Source organism: Zalophus californianus, chromosome 13 (assembly GCF_009762305.2).
Source record: "Zalophus californianus isolate mZalCal1 chromosome 13, mZalCal1.pri.v2, whole genome shotgun sequence".
Classification (NCBI taxonomy): Eukaryota; Metazoa; Chordata; class Mammalia; order Carnivora; family Otariidae; genus Zalophus; species Zalophus californianus.
The window spans coordinates 27,207,266-27,223,157 of record NC_045607.1 but is presented as its reverse complement, the minus strand read 5'-3'; the positions used below and the strand labels follow the sequence as shown (position 1 = coordinate 27,223,157).

At 40.1% G+C, this 15,892-nt stretch overlaps 1 protein-coding gene across 4 annotated transcripts in view; it reads left to right on the top strand.

The window, feature by feature from the left end:
- The window catches only part of SLC44A1 (solute carrier family 44 member 1), a 197,130-nt gene that overhangs the window by 12,833 nt on the left and 168,405 nt on the right, over positions 1 to 15,892 (top strand). The window lies entirely within an intron of this gene.

The following is a 15,892-nucleotide window of genomic DNA, read 5'->3' as shown; positions in this document are numbered from 1 at the left end:
AGGGTGAAGAAAACAGCCACAGTGAAGTTGACTTTGTAGCACAAATGATTAGCATGCACATTAGGATCAAATTACAAAAGCAGAAATTTTCACCACCAGGGCAAAAGCTGGATTTTTTTTTAAACTAAATTGTGCTTAAAACTCAGCATATTTAAGGGAATTTTATTCCTTGCTAGGCTCTGAAGTTTTTTTTAATCTGTTTTGCATGTGATTTTGTATTTTCATGACAAGTCCAAAAACGTCAAGTGTTGGAAGACAATTCTAAAGATCTCAAGTTTTAGGTCTAGCATATTAAATACATTCTGAAACTAACCGTCCTTCTACGTCAAGAAAAACATTTTGGAATAGACGTGGTGGTTGAAGTAGATTTCAGTTATGAAAGTTTAGAAATAATACTTTAATACTTCATTTTAAAATTGAATGCAATTCTCTTTTTAAATAGGTAGTGATAATACAGTTTAATCTAGAAACTTGCCAAGAGCAAGTAGAAAGGCACGTTTCTCTTGTAGTAACAAGCAAACAGAGCAGGGAGCCTCCTGGGCAGGAGGAACACTTTCTTCTGACCTGCTACTTACCAGGCTCTGTGATCCATGGGTGCTGTTCCACAGTAAGGATACAAATGTTACTTATTTAAGAATGCCTTAAGAGTTTCTCCAAAGGCTGTGCTCCCCAAACACCAGGGCTACTAGGTGGTCTTCCAAGAAAAGGGCTCTCAGGTCATAAAAGTTTGGGAAATTCTTGCTCATTCCATACCATGTCCCCAACATCTCCCTTACCTCTTTTGTTTGAGTCACAGTGCATATCAGCCTATTAAAGGTTTATTGGCCCACACTCCCCTTCCCCAACCCCAGGAAACCAATTTAACTTTGCATAACTGACCTTTTGAATTTATTTGTCCTTAAACTTTCTCATTACATCTATTTTTAAATATATTTTACTTATTTTTAAGTAAACTACCTCCAACGGAGCTCGAACTCAACAACCCTGAGATCAAAAGTTGCAAGCTCTATCCATTTAATCAGGCAGGTGGCCCTTTTCATTACATCTTGAGGAACTGTTGTGCAGAACACACTTTGAGAAATGGTTCTTGAAGTATTCCTTCTCAATTCCCTTAAGTGACAACAAAGGAGAGTGTGGTAGTAACAAGAATGTTCTTGGATCAGATGACCCTTAGGTAGAAAGCTCTCAGCAGATCTGAAACAGAGTTCGAACACGTCACAAGCTTCATGTTGTTTAAAATATTAGCAAAACAATGTAAATAAATTTCAAGTCACTTCTTGAGTATACTATAATCTAAAAGCCTTCATGTGAATGGTTTCTCAGATTTGTGGTTTGAGATCTCCCAAGAAGTTAGGGAAGAGTTAATAGTTTACAGAAGGACCCTACCAGTTTGTAATTTGGGAATCTGGCTAGACTGCTGTGCGGCCAACTGGGCCAACTGCAAGAGAAGGAACCAGCCACTTGGGTTTGGGGGTTTTCTTTCCTCTGGGCCTGCTGCCTACCACTCCAAAGGGCCATCCAGAGGTAGACCTAGTGATCCAATGTTGTCTTTTATTGGAGAAAGAATTGAGAATGGAGATGTAGTTATAGGGGCTAAGCAGATAATAGATCCGCAGTAGATGCTTACTGAATAAATGTGATGGCGGGATGGGGTATTCAGGGACTAACAGTTTAGAATGCTAAAGATACTTGTCAAAGTTACTATTAAAACAAATATAACCTGTGGTGGAAGGAAATGGGAATGAACCTGAAAATTATATAAGGCCATTATTTGAAATGTTTGTTAATTCTAGTGATCATGAACCTGACCTTGTTAGCATGTGTCCCTTCATTATAATGAACTTTTAGTGAAGACACTAATACTAGTCGGTCAGGGGGGAAAAAAAGGGCACATCATAAAGTAGAGACCTCTGGGCTGGTCCATGCCTAAGTATGCTATGTAATCAGCACTGGTTGATAGATTTATGAGAATGAAGGCTTCTCTTCCCTTCTGCCTTTGCCTCCCTGGTCCCCTCCTTTTTTTTTTTTTTTTTTTTTTTTAAATTGGCTCCCATTGCAGAATACATGAAGGAAGCTCTTCTGGCCCATCTTCACAATGCCTGTCTGGTAGCAGAGTGGGTAGAGCTATAGATCCTGTGTATTTTGTTCAAAGTGTGACTGGAAGGACAAAAAGCACAGCAAAGATGACCACCCTTGCCCGTGACCGTGGTGCAGGAGTGAGAAGCTCTGAGGCCAGTAGGAAGGCACTGAAAAGAAAAAAGGAAAAGCATCAAGAATGTTGGTAAAATAAAGAGAACATTCCAGGCAGGTCACATGCTTTGGTTCAGTTCAATGTTTACTGGCAAGTGTGCTGGTCAGGCTGCTAAGGACTGGCTTTAACCAAGAAAGAGACTTTCCCTCTGTAAGTATACAGCCTACAGAGGAGGGTAGGGGCTCCCACAGTGCTGGAGTGCACCTGCACCTCTATTTCTTAGCTAGCCACAAGTTACTCTCGTTTACAGTGTGTAAAGTGCTGACAATTTCTTGGTAGATTCTAACTAATTTTTAAAAATAAGAGCTAGCAGTTGGTTGAGCAGCTGACTCCTGATTTCATCTCAAGTCATGATCTCGGGGTCCTGGAATCGAGCCCTGCGTCAGGCTCCTAGCTCAGCAGGAGTCTGCTTGAGAATTCTCTCTCCCTTCCCCTCTGCCCTTCCCTCTGCCCTTCCCCCTGCTTGCTCGCTCTCTCAAATAAATAAAATAAATCTTAAAAAAAAATACAAATAAGAGCTAGAAATGGACATTACTTTTGTAGTATGATCTGTGTCAGTTCTTAACTGGTAAGGGTGGAGTTCAGTAAACTTTGGGGTAAATTTATTGTGTCTGTAGGTGTGATAGTATTTTATTGCACAAAGTGAAGGGAAAAATAGTGTCCTTTACTAGAAAATAAAGCTTCCCTGAAGCCTATAGACTGGTCACATGGACTCTCGAGGTAGTCCCATAGAAAAGATGGTACCTATAATATGTTTAATATATTTTTTAAAGTTTTTATTTAAGTAATCTCTGTCCCCAATGTGGGGCTCAAACTCACGACCCTGAGATCAAGAGTCACATGCTCTTCCACCCAGGTGCCCCATATGTTTAATATTTTTATTCCTGCATTGAAATGACTAACATTTAAGCTAAGGTGTGGTTTTTGTTCTTTGATATTGCAAGGTTTTAGTAACTTTATTAAAAGTAGAACAAATCAAAGGTATTCTGTTGTTCACTAATCTCTGGTGGCTTCTTTTTTGCTGCTCATCCACATCTGTTGACTAAATCCCAGATCTCTGTCCTTTCACCCTGCCAGGAAGCCCAGGTACTCTTGTCTCATACCAGAGGTGTGGTCCCAGAGTCTCATACCTACCTGGGTACTGTGACCTGTTTAATGTCCCACAGCCACTGAACCACAGGGCCCAGAGTGGCTTCTTCAGTTGTCTCTTATCACTACATAAGACCAGCTTCTTGATTCTCGTCCAGCTTTCTCCCACTCAGATGGGCATTTTTCTCTTCTACTCTCTAAGTATTTACACTTCATCTGCTTCCAAAAATATTTTATGTGATTCATAACCAAATGTAAATATATTTAAGACTTTCGAAATGGGGGGGCCTGGGTGGCTCAGAGTGGCTACCTTCAGCTCTGGTCGCGGTCCTGAGGTCCTGGGATTTAGCCCTGAGGTGGGCTCCCTGCTCAGCAGGAAGCCTGCTTCTCCACCCGCCCCTCCCCTACTCGTACTTTCTCTCCTCTCTCTCTCTCTCTCTCTCTCTCTCTCTCTCTCTCTCTCTCTCTCTCTCTCTTTTGCGCGCGCATGCGCGCACGCTTTCACAAATAAATCTTAAAAAAAAACTTTTTTTTTTTTAAAGATTTTATTTATTTATTTGAGAGAGACTGAGAGATAGCACGAGAGGGAAGAGGGTCAGAGGGAGAAGCAGACTCCCTGCTGAGCAGGGAGCCCGATGTGGGACTCGATCCCGGGACTCCAGGATCATGACCTGAGCCGAAGGCAGTCGCTTAACCAACTGAGCCACCCAGGCACCCAAAAAAAAAAAAAAACTTTTGAAATGAAAAGTCAAAAGCTAAAAGGAGAAGGTGGTATAGAAGGAAGAGACACACATGCCCTAAGTGCCTAAGCTTATTCACCTACCAGAATTCCTAGCCCTTCTTTACAATAGTACTAATTCAAAGGAGATTATTACATGAAATCCTTTTACAGAATCCCACAACTGGCAGGGTCTTGAGGTCTGTAGCCCAACCCACCAAGGTATCATATCCACTAAGTGGACTTTGTTTAGGCTCTGCTTAAATACCTCCATCAGCAGAGAGCTCACTGCTTCCTGAGATAGTTAATTCTGCTTTCAGGCAGTTAGTAGAAATGTCTTCATTTTTGCACAGCTGAGCTCTTGTGTCCATGTAACTTTACTATTGGTTCTGATTCTGCACCCTTTAGCCGGGTAGAATAACTGAACTGAAGATAGAAATCAGCCTTTAATGTGTGCCAAGTTTGTGTGTATTTTAAACTTAAAAACCCTTAATTTATACAACCATTTCTACATGTCATGATTCCAGATCCTGTACTATTCTGGGCTCCCCCTTTTTTCCCCTCCTATGCTTTGACTTTTAAAATTTATTTTTTTATTCCTATCAAAGCTATACATGCATATATTTTTAGAGAGTCAAACATTTCTAGCAGGATTTTTTTTTTAAGTCTCTCCCATTTCTGTTGCCCTGAGGCCATCACTTTCAAATCTTTGAACTAAATCTTTTGCTTTTGCCTCTGTATCTCTAACATGCGTGTATTGCTGCCTCCTGGTTCTTCAGTTTCTGGCATTAATTTTGGCCTCCTGTTATGGACGATGAAGATTGAGCTCTCTTGCAACACCATTCTTTGCCCCATCCCATGGGCACACCCTGTTATCCTCCTGCTGTAGACATATCATAATTTTGTTTGGATCAGTGTTCAGTCTTTACATTATGACTATGTAAGTGTTCTTCACAGCTGAGTCATGTAATATTTCCTCAATCTTACATAATCTTTTGTTGCTCTTGGAGATAATTGTCTTGTTTTGCTGTTTACCTAGTTTTCTATGCACTTAATGAATAATTTACCTCTAAATTCTTGCCTAGTTGTGTGAATTTCTTTGAGTCAGCTCAGATACCTTAGATACTCATTTCAATTTCAATTTCCCGACTCGATCTCTTCCATAGCTCCAGTCCAGGCTGGCCGGTTTTCAGGCCTACTGTAAAGCTCTTGATTTGAGATTTCCCTTCACATCATACCAGGGATCTTGATCTTTATCTGGATCCCATGGACTTTTTAAAAATTTACTTAATATTTTTAAAATGTCTATGTGGCTTTATTTTATGAAATAAAATACCTTTCTGTGTAAGGAAAATGAAGGAAAGGAGGGAAGAAGGTGAACTAGAATTGGAGGAAGAAAACTTTTTTTTTGCCTTTAAACTGCAAGATCTGGGAAGAGTTCAGAACATCTTTCTGCTTGAAATGAGACCAGTGAATCTGATCAACATGGTGGATTCAATATGCACTTATTTCTGCTCCTTCTCCAAACTCCTTGGGGTGGCATAAATGTAGATCCTGATCACCTAGAATCTAAGGCCCAGGGATCCCTGAGGGCATGGGTGAGAAAAGAGGCTGAAAACAACAGAATTGGTTGACAGTGTGTGTTAGGAGTAGGTAGACCCTTGGATCACTTCCCCAGCGAAGCAACTAGATCTACACACTGCCCTACAATTTTCTATTTTTACATCTTACATTAAGGTCTGTGATCCATTTTGAGTTGAGTTTATAGAGGGTTTGAGGTATAAGTTGGGTTTTTTGTTTGTTTGCATTTTTGCATATGGGTGTCTAATTATTCCAGTACAATTTGTTGAAAATGCTATACATTTTCCCACTGAATTGCATTTGTACCTTTTTCACTTGATCTTAGCCAAAAGGCCGAGAAGCGATTAGATACCAACCATATACGTGTGGGTCCATTTCCAAACTTTCTATTCTGTTTCATTCATCTGTTTTATGCTAGCTTTGTGCTGTATATTGAAATCAAGTAGTGTGATTCCTTTAACCTTTTCCTTCTTTTTAAAGAACTATTTTGGCTGTTACGGTTCTTTTGTCTTTCCTTATACATTTTAGAATTAGCTTGTCAATACCTACCAAAAAAATTCCTGCTGGGGTTTTGATTTGGTTTGCGTTAAAACTGTAGATCAGTTAAAAAAGAATTGGCAAATACTGAGTTTTCCTATCTGTGATGGTGGTGTAGTTCTCCGTGTATTTAAGCCTTTAGTTTCTTACATCATTGTTAACTGTTCTGGTCTTTTCTGTCTTGGTTTATTCCCTTGATTTGGTAAAATACCTGCTTTGGTAGTTTACTGAGAAAGGATACTTGAGGTAATTTTTTTTTTTTTTTTTTGATACCTTGCATGCTTTTATTCTTACCTCTTACCTATTTTAGATTTCACTGGATGTAAAATTCTGAATTGGAAATTACCATCCCTTAGCATTTAAAATGTGTTGTTCTTTTGTTGTCTTTGTTTCTAGGATGGCTGTTGACTCTGTTGCCATTCTGATTCTTGATTTTTTGGTATTCAACTTGTTTTATCCTTTCTGGAATCTTTGAGGATCTTCCTTGTAACCCGTGTTCTGACATTTTTCAGTGATATGTCTTTTGAGGATCTGTTTTCATTATGACCGCTGTGGAGTCTTTCAATCTGGGAATTTGTGTTTTGCAGTTGGGAAAAATTTTCCTGAATTTTCTTTGATTTTTTTCCCATCTGTTTCCCCTGTTCCTTAATTTTCTTCTTTCATTTCTGAACTCCTGTTTTCTCCACATTCTGGTAGATTTCCTCAATTTCTCTTTCGGTATTTCTATTGCATTTTTATTTCTGCTGTGAGTTCTCAATTTCCTAGGGTATTTTATTTTGTTCTCTTCAACATTCTTTTTCATTTTTGCATCTTCTATTCTTATCTCTCTGGGCATATGTGTGCACATTTGTTTTAAATTCAGTTCTCTATCTACATCATCTGTTTCTTCCAACTTTGTTCTGTTTGTCTCTGCATTCGTGTTAAAACTTTCCTTAAATGCCTAGTAATCTTAGCTATCTGCTCATTATTTAAGTACCAGGCTCTAAAATGTTGTTTGAAAATATTCTATTCATTTGGGAATGGTTGACTGGGCTTCACTGGAAGGTGGTCTGGCTGGCCTTTTTCCTTGGGAAGTGCCCAGTGTCAGTATCTTTTGGACTGGTCAGATTTTTCCAAAGAAGTTTGCTCCTCTCTCATGGAGGGCATTACTAGCCTGTTTGCCAGAGTTCTGGGACACAGGGGGAAAGAAAGTTGGGTGGGAGTTGGTCTCAATATTTAATACGTAAACTTCCACTTAAATTTTTTTGTTTCCCATGGGGTACCCCTGGCAACAACCCTTCTGGGCAGACAAGGGGCAGTTAGTTGCTCAGTTGCACAAAGGGTGTAACTGCTTTTGAGCCTTCTTGCACTAAATTCTCCCATTTAAGCCCACTGTCACCTCCAGTTCCAGAGATATCTTATACCACTAATTCCTGAGGTTTGGGGGATTTTTTTGTGCCATAAGTCAGTATGCTTCCTGGCTTTTCCACTATTGACTCAGAATAGCTTTTTGGAGTCTTCTAGGTCAGTTATCTCTCTCCTACTCACTTCCAAGCTCCAAATATTTTAAATCCCTTTACTGTCATTTTAATGGCATTTTGGAAGGGAGCAGAGTTAAATGCATGTATTCAGTAAGTCAGCATTTACTGGCAGTACTATTTAAGTCTCTTTCATCTTTATGAGTTCTGGTTTAACAGTTTCATTAAAGTGTGGTGCACAGAAAGGAGCTCACTAAACTAGACTAAGTCATTCCTTCTGGATTCTTCATGTTGCCCAAGGTGGAATGAGCTTTTCCAATACCTTCACTTATGTTAGCTTGCAGTCTACCAAAAGCCCTAAGACATCTTTTTTTCCTGTCCTGATGTTTCTATAATGTTGGATTTTTAAAACATGAGGACAAAACTTGAATTTCCCTAGGAAATTTAAAGCTATTGGTTTTTGCCCAGTTTTGTAGACTTTCTTGAACTTTTGGAATTCTGACTTTATTATCCAGTATATTTGTTATTCCTTTCTTTTTATTTTTTATTATTTTTATTTTATTAAGTTTTTATTCCTGATGATTGGGTCAGCAAACCAATTATGTCTTCATATTCATTTGAGAAAGGGCTTGTTAATTGTGGGGTTCACTGGCCTCTTTCCTTTGGAAAACACTTGTGTCATTCTCTTTTAGCCTTGATATTATTTATTGTTTAATTATTATTAAAAATATTTTTCATTTCTTTTCAACACCTCTCTTTAGTTGGTCAGCTCTTTTCCCAAGACCATTTGAGCAGTTCTGGGGTGCCTGGGTGGCTCAGTGAATTAAGTGTCCAACTTTTGATCTCAGCTCAGGTCTTGACCTCAGGGTCGTGAGTTCAAGCCCCATGTTGGGCTCCATGATGGGCATGGAGCCTACTTAAAACACACACACACACAACCATTTGAGCAGTTCCAAATATATTTGACACTTATTTGAGTCCATCTCTTATCTTCAGAGATAGATAAGATCAACACATTTTAGTAAAATTCAGCTGTATCATATGTTTCCCAATCTCTGTTCTCCTAATGTCAAACAAGGACATGACATTAACCAGGAATGGCTTGTTCAGGTATATGTGCTGGCTCTTACTATATACCTCTTCTTGAGAGCCCCCAAACCCTCTTTTGTTAATCTGCGCTAGAATTTTACTGAGTTGAAGTTATGTTCAATCACAAAGTTTGTGACATTCACTTTATTCTCCTTTCTAAAAGTGGGGATGCTAACATGTTTCCCCCTGGTTCTCTGCCATTGTGGAGGGCATGTACTTGTCTGGATGACCAGGGTGTGAACTCTCTCCTGGGAGATAAGGCAGTGTGTTATCTCCCTGTGTTCAAGGCATACTGCATTGGTCTGATATAGAAGACACTCCGTAAATGTTTGAGTGAGTGTGTTTGAAACAGCTTAGGGTTCTTTCTGGACTTCCTCACCTATTCACCTGTTGGGCTTCAGTGTTTCCAGCTCCATGTTGAGTCTCACCCTACTAAATTTTGCTGATACTTCTAAGGATATACTTTCTCACTTGTGTTTAAAGTGTCAAGATCTGGGGCGCCTGGGTGGCTCAGTCGGTTAAGCGACTGCCTTCGGCTCAGGTCATGATCCTGGAGTCCCGGGATCGAGTCCCACATCGGGCTCCCTGCTCAGCAGGGAGTCTGCTTCTCCCTCTAACTCTCTTCCCTCTCGTGCTCTCTATCTCTCATTCTCTCAAATAAATAAATAAAATCTTAAAAAAAAAAAAAGGGGGGCGCCTGCGTGGCTCAGATGGTTAAGCATCTGCCTTCGGCTCAGGTCATGATCCCAGGACTCTGGGATCGAGTCCCGCATCGGGCTCCCTGCTCCTTGGGAGCCTGCTTCTCCCTCTGCTTCTCTCTCTCCCTCTCCCCCTCTGTCTCTCATGAATAAATAAATAAAATCTTTAAAAAAAAAATAGTGTCAAGATTTGTCAAAAAAAAAAAAAGTCTTTTTTCAGAGTACCTGTTGGTGTTGCAAGCATTATGCTGGCTTTTGGGTCTATAGTAAAGAAAAAGACAGCCCCTTCTCTCATGGAGCTCACTACCTGGTGGGGAAGAAAGCATTGAAGTGCCAACGGTGAAGTTTGTGCACGGCCCATCCTGTGCACGTGTTATCTTGACATTGGAGGTCATATTTGGGATACTTCCTTACCCCCGCCACATTCTCTCCTTAGACTGCCTCTAGTCTTTCTTTATGTATCTTGTCTGGCATGTGCTAACTTCGCTGCCACCACCCTAGTCTGAGCCTACATTGTCTTGTGCTGAGGGACCTGCACTCCTTTCTCCACACAGCAGTCTGCGTGATTGAAAAGCAAACTCAGATCCCATCTGCCCTGTGCCTAGAACCCTGCAGTACCTTCCATCACACTGAAGTGTGTATCTAGACTTCCTTTCTGCCTCGATCTGGCTCTGCCTACCTCTTCAGCTCCCCTCCTACGGGTTTCCGTTCATTATGTTCTGGCCGGATTCACTGTTTTCAGACATGCTGAGATCCTTCCGTGTCAGAGCCTTGCTTTTCTTCTCTCATCCAGACGGTACCCTCAGATTTGTCAGCCTTGCTCCCCCTCGGTTCTGAGATGACCCTTCTACCCCAACCCTGTCATGGGCTATTTCTTACTTGATTGTATGTTTCTTTAAGCTAATCATCACCTGAAATTATTTACATATTATTTACTGGCTTTCTCCCTCCATAAGCTCTGCAAGCACTGGGATTTGTCTGGTTGGTTGAACGCTGTATCCCTCAGTGTGGCACCAGGCTGTGGCAATTCGGAGGTGGTCAGTCAGTGTTGGATGAATGAGGCATTATAGTATCAGTTTACATCATGCCTTCTACCTCTCTCTGATTAGTTCAAGGCCCTTTTGATGAGATAGGCCAGTCTGTGAGCAAAGTCATTCTTCCAGACTTAATAAGGTTCCTGCTGGTAGAGTTGTGTCTTAAACTGTAAAATACTAAATTCTGTTCTTTGATGCCATTTGTGTAACTAGTTAATTTTCCACGTGCTTCCTAGTCCTGTTGGAATAATAGATAAAAAGACCAACTGTGGCTCTAACTCCTTGGGTTTCATATTTCCTAAAAACATTTCTCAGATTTCTGCTGGTAGGCTTTTTGTATCATGCATTTTTTTTTTTTTTTTTAAGTAAACTCTCTGCCTAGTGTGGGTCTCAAACTCATGACCCTGGGATCAAGAGTCATATGCTCTACTGACCGAGCCAGCCAGGTTGCCCCAGTATCCTGTAATCTTGACAAGCTTTCTCTTACCTCTTGGATTCTTCCTGTTGAAACTTGTTAGACTTGTTAATTTTCTGTGTAGCATGGGATGCTGGTTTTCTAGAAGATTCTGCAAATCCTTTGTCTTATATTTATCTCATAGCTTCTCTGGTACAGATTTTTCATTCCTCCCTTCCTCTACGTTCCTGTTCAATGGTATCTTTTTTTTTTTTTTAATCACCACCCTACTTCTAACTGGTCATGGGAAGGGCTTTGTGAAGCAAAAGGGATGGAATTTGGTCTTGAGGATGAGTAATAGCTTCAGTGGGACATAGGTAAAGGAACTCCGGCCTGTAGGAATGGCACAAGCAGAAGCACAGAAGGGCATAATGCACAGTGTGTTTGGCAGAAGTGGTCTGGGATGACTGGACTATGTGTTTATCAGTAGTATGGGGTCTGGCTGAAAGGTGGATTGTGACCTTAAATGGAAGGTTCAGGATTATGGAGATTCTGTACTCTCTCTCATAATATTTTTATATTCTTAGTGTGGGAATTATTTTCTTCTTTTTATATATTAGTTGAAGGTGAGGATTTCTTAATTTTTTTTTTCCTGTCTTCAACAGCACCCTACCTAGTAGCTTGCACATAATAGGTGTTCAATGTTGAGTTGAATTGAATTCTGATAAGATTTAATCTCCCCAAGATCTAGAAGGCCAGACTTTTTCTATTTGAGAGAGGGAGAATGAACAGTGGAGGGGGCAGAGGGAGAGGGAGAAGCAGACTCTCTGCTCAGCAGGGAGCCTGATGCGGGGCTCAATCCCAGGACCCTGGGATCATGACCTGAGCAGGAGGCAGACGCTTAACCGACTGAGCCACCTAGGCGCCCCAAGTCCCCCTTCTTGATAGGACAGTTAATATTTTCATAATCTCCAGTGCAGTGCTGTACAGGGACATCTTCACGTACCCCTTTCCAATCAGGGGATTACTTCTGTTTCCCTCTGAGAAGAAAATCTGGAGCCACTATGAATTATCCTGTGTTAGGTATAATGGTCCTGTTTATAGATGAGAAAACCAGTTGATAGAGGTCAGAGGTCTAAGATTATTTAGCAAACGAATGGCCTAGAATTAGAACGCAAGTCTTAGGTTATTTTTTCTCCTCTGTGTTTTAGGTGTCCCAAATCCCACTTAAGGTTGATGAGTGGCCTAGTGGCCAATTGAAAAAAAAATGCAGTTTCTGTAGCAGTGGCTGGTCCACATGCTGAAAGTGAGCCTTCCCCATCTGCAGAGGGTCATAGGCAAATTCAGAGCCTCTGGCCTTTCTTGTGACCTGTGCATGAAAATGGGTAAGAGAAAGAAAAGGGGCACCTGGGTGGTGCAGTTGGTTAAGCATCCGACTTTGGATTTTGGCTCAGGTCATGATCTCAGAGTTGTGAAATCAAGACCCGCATGGGGCTCCACGCTCTTTTCCTCTCCTGCTTCTCCCGCTGCTCATGTGCTTGCATGCACGCGTGCTCTCTCTCTCTAGTACATACACACACATACATACGTAAATAAAATCGTTAAAAAAAGAAAAATATTTTATATACCACATTACATATTAAAATAATTCCATTCAGCATGTTTAATTTTGTAATTTTCCTGTATTTTCACTAGTGACATTATAATTCTCAAAAGGGCTTTCTTCATTTGGTGTAAACTGGAACTGATACTGATAACTTTGATTAGAGTAAGAGTCAACCAAAGTTTATTTCTAAGACATAAAATGTTGATGAATTAGAGGTGGAGGTTTTATTCCTTATTGTCAGCATAGTCAATATGGACTATGGAGGTGAGTGGACTACATTTTGCTTTTTTTTTTTTTTTAAAGATTTTTATTTATTTATTTATTTATTTATTTGACAGAGAGAGACACAGCGAGAGCAGGAACACAAGCAGGGGGAGTGGGAGAGGGAGAAGCAGGCTTCCCCGCGGAGCAGGGAGCCCGATGTGGGGCTCGATCCCAGGACCCTGGGATCATGACCTGAGCTGAAGGCAGACGCTTAACAACTGAGCCACCCAGGCGCCCGACTACATTTTGCTTTTATTAATACTTGTCAACTAGGTTTTTCTGAAAAAAAAATTTTTTTTTGGTTCTGATTGAACAGGTACCCATTGATTTGAAAAATCCGTATGTAAACTCAGGATGCTAGGCTCTTATATCATTTCATGGTGGATGATGTGTGTAAAATTTCAACTGAGTAAATTTCATTCAAGCAATGGGAGTCTTGAAGATGTGAGTCCATTGCAAAAAAGTATTATGTTCTGTGTTTATTGTCTGATTCTTAACCTGCAGTCCCAGAGCAGTAATAATTCAAACCATTGTACCTACAATATCATAGTTCATTAACTAATTTGCCATTACTCTAAAATTATGGTTTTTGTTTTTCCCTCAACAGAATGTGCCTAATTTTTTTTGTTCTTAGTAATATTAATAATAAACTACTTTTCCTGGCTCTGAGGGTCTTTAGAATCTGATAGCGTTTTTTAGTTGTAAGGAACCCTCAACCCTTCTGTGTTTTATCCACACCCACAGCCACATGTGAATGAATATGGTAGTTTTCTAAGTTATTATTTCTCTATGCATTCAGATATGTTTCACAGTGCTGAAAGATAGGGTAGGGAAGGAACACGGACTTTGAGGTTAGAGATAACGATAGTGAACAAGGCTAATAAAAACAATATATCAGGTTTTCTTTATGCTCATTATAACAAACTCTTCATGCATTCGTTAGATAAATCCCTAATTCTCATTTTATTGGATGTTTTCCTATGAGCAATATGAAGCTTCTCCTTTTCCCACGTTTATCCTGTTGAGCTGTGTATCTTTTACACCAGCATTCGATTCAAAATTCCCTCTGGACTCTGCCCTCAGTTTATTCATATGGTCTTTGTCCACTGAGCAAGATGGTACTTGAGGCATATTGGCCTTTTCAAATAAGCATCTTACTCCTGCCACACTGCTTTTACTTATGATGTTCTCCCTGTTCGGAGTTTTTCTCCCTTCTATCCAATTCTGTCCCGATGAGCCAGCTCATATTCCTTCCTTTACAGAAGTCTTTCTCTTTAGTCTATACTGATCAGTCTCATCTCTGAATACTTAACATATAATCATCTCAGTAGCCTGAGTATTGCTATCTAAGTGTTCCATGTCATCTACCTACAGAAATACTGACTTTTTAAAAGCATAGAAATGAGGCCCTGAGCAAGTTCTCATGCCCAGAATTTAATTAACATATTGCAGAATCAAATAACAGTAACACCTAACTATTTATCGACTTACTTTGATAGGTTGCTATCAGTTTACTTGGCTACATGTAGTGCTATGTATTTTATACGTATTATCATTAGTCTCACAATGTTATAGATGAGAAATTAAGGGCACATTGGTTAAATGAGTTGTCTCAAGGTCAGATAGTAGCTTCTTTGTGGTCGAGCCAGGGTTTGTAAACAGTTTGCCAAGCTTCAAAACCAGTGTTCTTTGTACTGTGTGAAAAACTCTTTGTACCTCAGATTCAAACATGTATGTGTGTATAACTGAAGGAATTAAGTAGAAGTCTAAGTTTCTTTGAACATGATTTTCTTCTTTGGTAGACACTGAGTACTACTACCCCATGGTATTATCGGGGGTCCAGGTTGTGAAGGATAGTCATTTTGCTGTTCCCATCTTCAAAGCGCTTGAATCTAATTGGGTAACAGAGGCATATGTATTGTTACCTACATACAAGGAAGGATGGAATAGATCTACAAAAGGAAATTAAATAGTCTTGTAGGTCCATGGAAGAGATTATCATTTCCAGCTGGAGGAATTAGGGATGGTATCAGAAACTAGAATTCTGGGGCTGATGGAAGGATAGAAGTTTGAAAGAAGATTGTGTTGAGTTTGGACTTTGGAACTTGGAGATTGGGGTTCAATTTCTTACACCATCACTCACTAGCCAGGTAAACTTGGGAAAATTAGCCAGTAGCTCTGACTTTTCTTCCTTTAGTACCACTTTTCCCTAGGGGTTAATGAGAAGACTCTAGGAAAAAATAACATGTGAATCTCTTAGCATTGTGCCTCGTGCATAATAAGCACTCAGTAAATGTTAGCTAAAGTAGTTTTGGTAATGAAAACCCTTAGAAGAAACTTGAAGGTGACTATTAAGTTTGTGGAAGGGTTTAGTCTCTTTGGGACTCAGTGGGCTAAGCCTTGAAAGGTAAATTGGAAATTATGGTTCCAGTGAGTCATTTCATCCTTAGAATATTATTGCCTCTTCCTTAGACAATAGAGCCATTAGAGTTTTGTTTTTTGTTTGTTTTGTTTTGACAGAAGTGATATCTTGTAACCTGAATTTTAGGAAAATAACATAAGAATGGGAAAACTAGACTGAAGATGATTGGAGGGGTATGGGAAGACTGGCTGATGATGCAGCAGACAAGGGAAGAACTGATCAAAATCCAAACCAGTGCCAGTTGAGGGCAAGGGGGAGTAAGGGGGAACAAGAATGTGAGACCTTGCAGGAACAGGAATAATCTCCTGTTATTTCAACCTCAAAATTATATGCACTAACACCAAAATGTATGTACTCTTTTTAAGATTTCATTTATTTATTTGAGAGAGAGAGAGACAGAGACAGAGATAGTGACAGAGAGCACAAGCTGGGAGGAGAAGGAGAAGCAGGCTCCCCGCTGAGCAGGGAACCCGATGTGGGGTTTGATCCCAGGACCCCGGGATCATGACCTGAGCCGAAGGCAGACGCTTAATGACTGAGCCACCCAGGCGCCCCCGAAATGTATGAATTCTTATTGTTCAGATTATAAAATCTTTATGTGCTCATTGTAGGGAAAAGTTTAGGGTAAAATAATAATTTATAATTCCAGCACATAGAAACAACCACTGTGCTTTTACTTATTTATTTATTTTTTAAATTTATTTATTAGAGAGAGAGAGAGAGATTATGGGTAGGGAGGGGCAGAGGGAGGG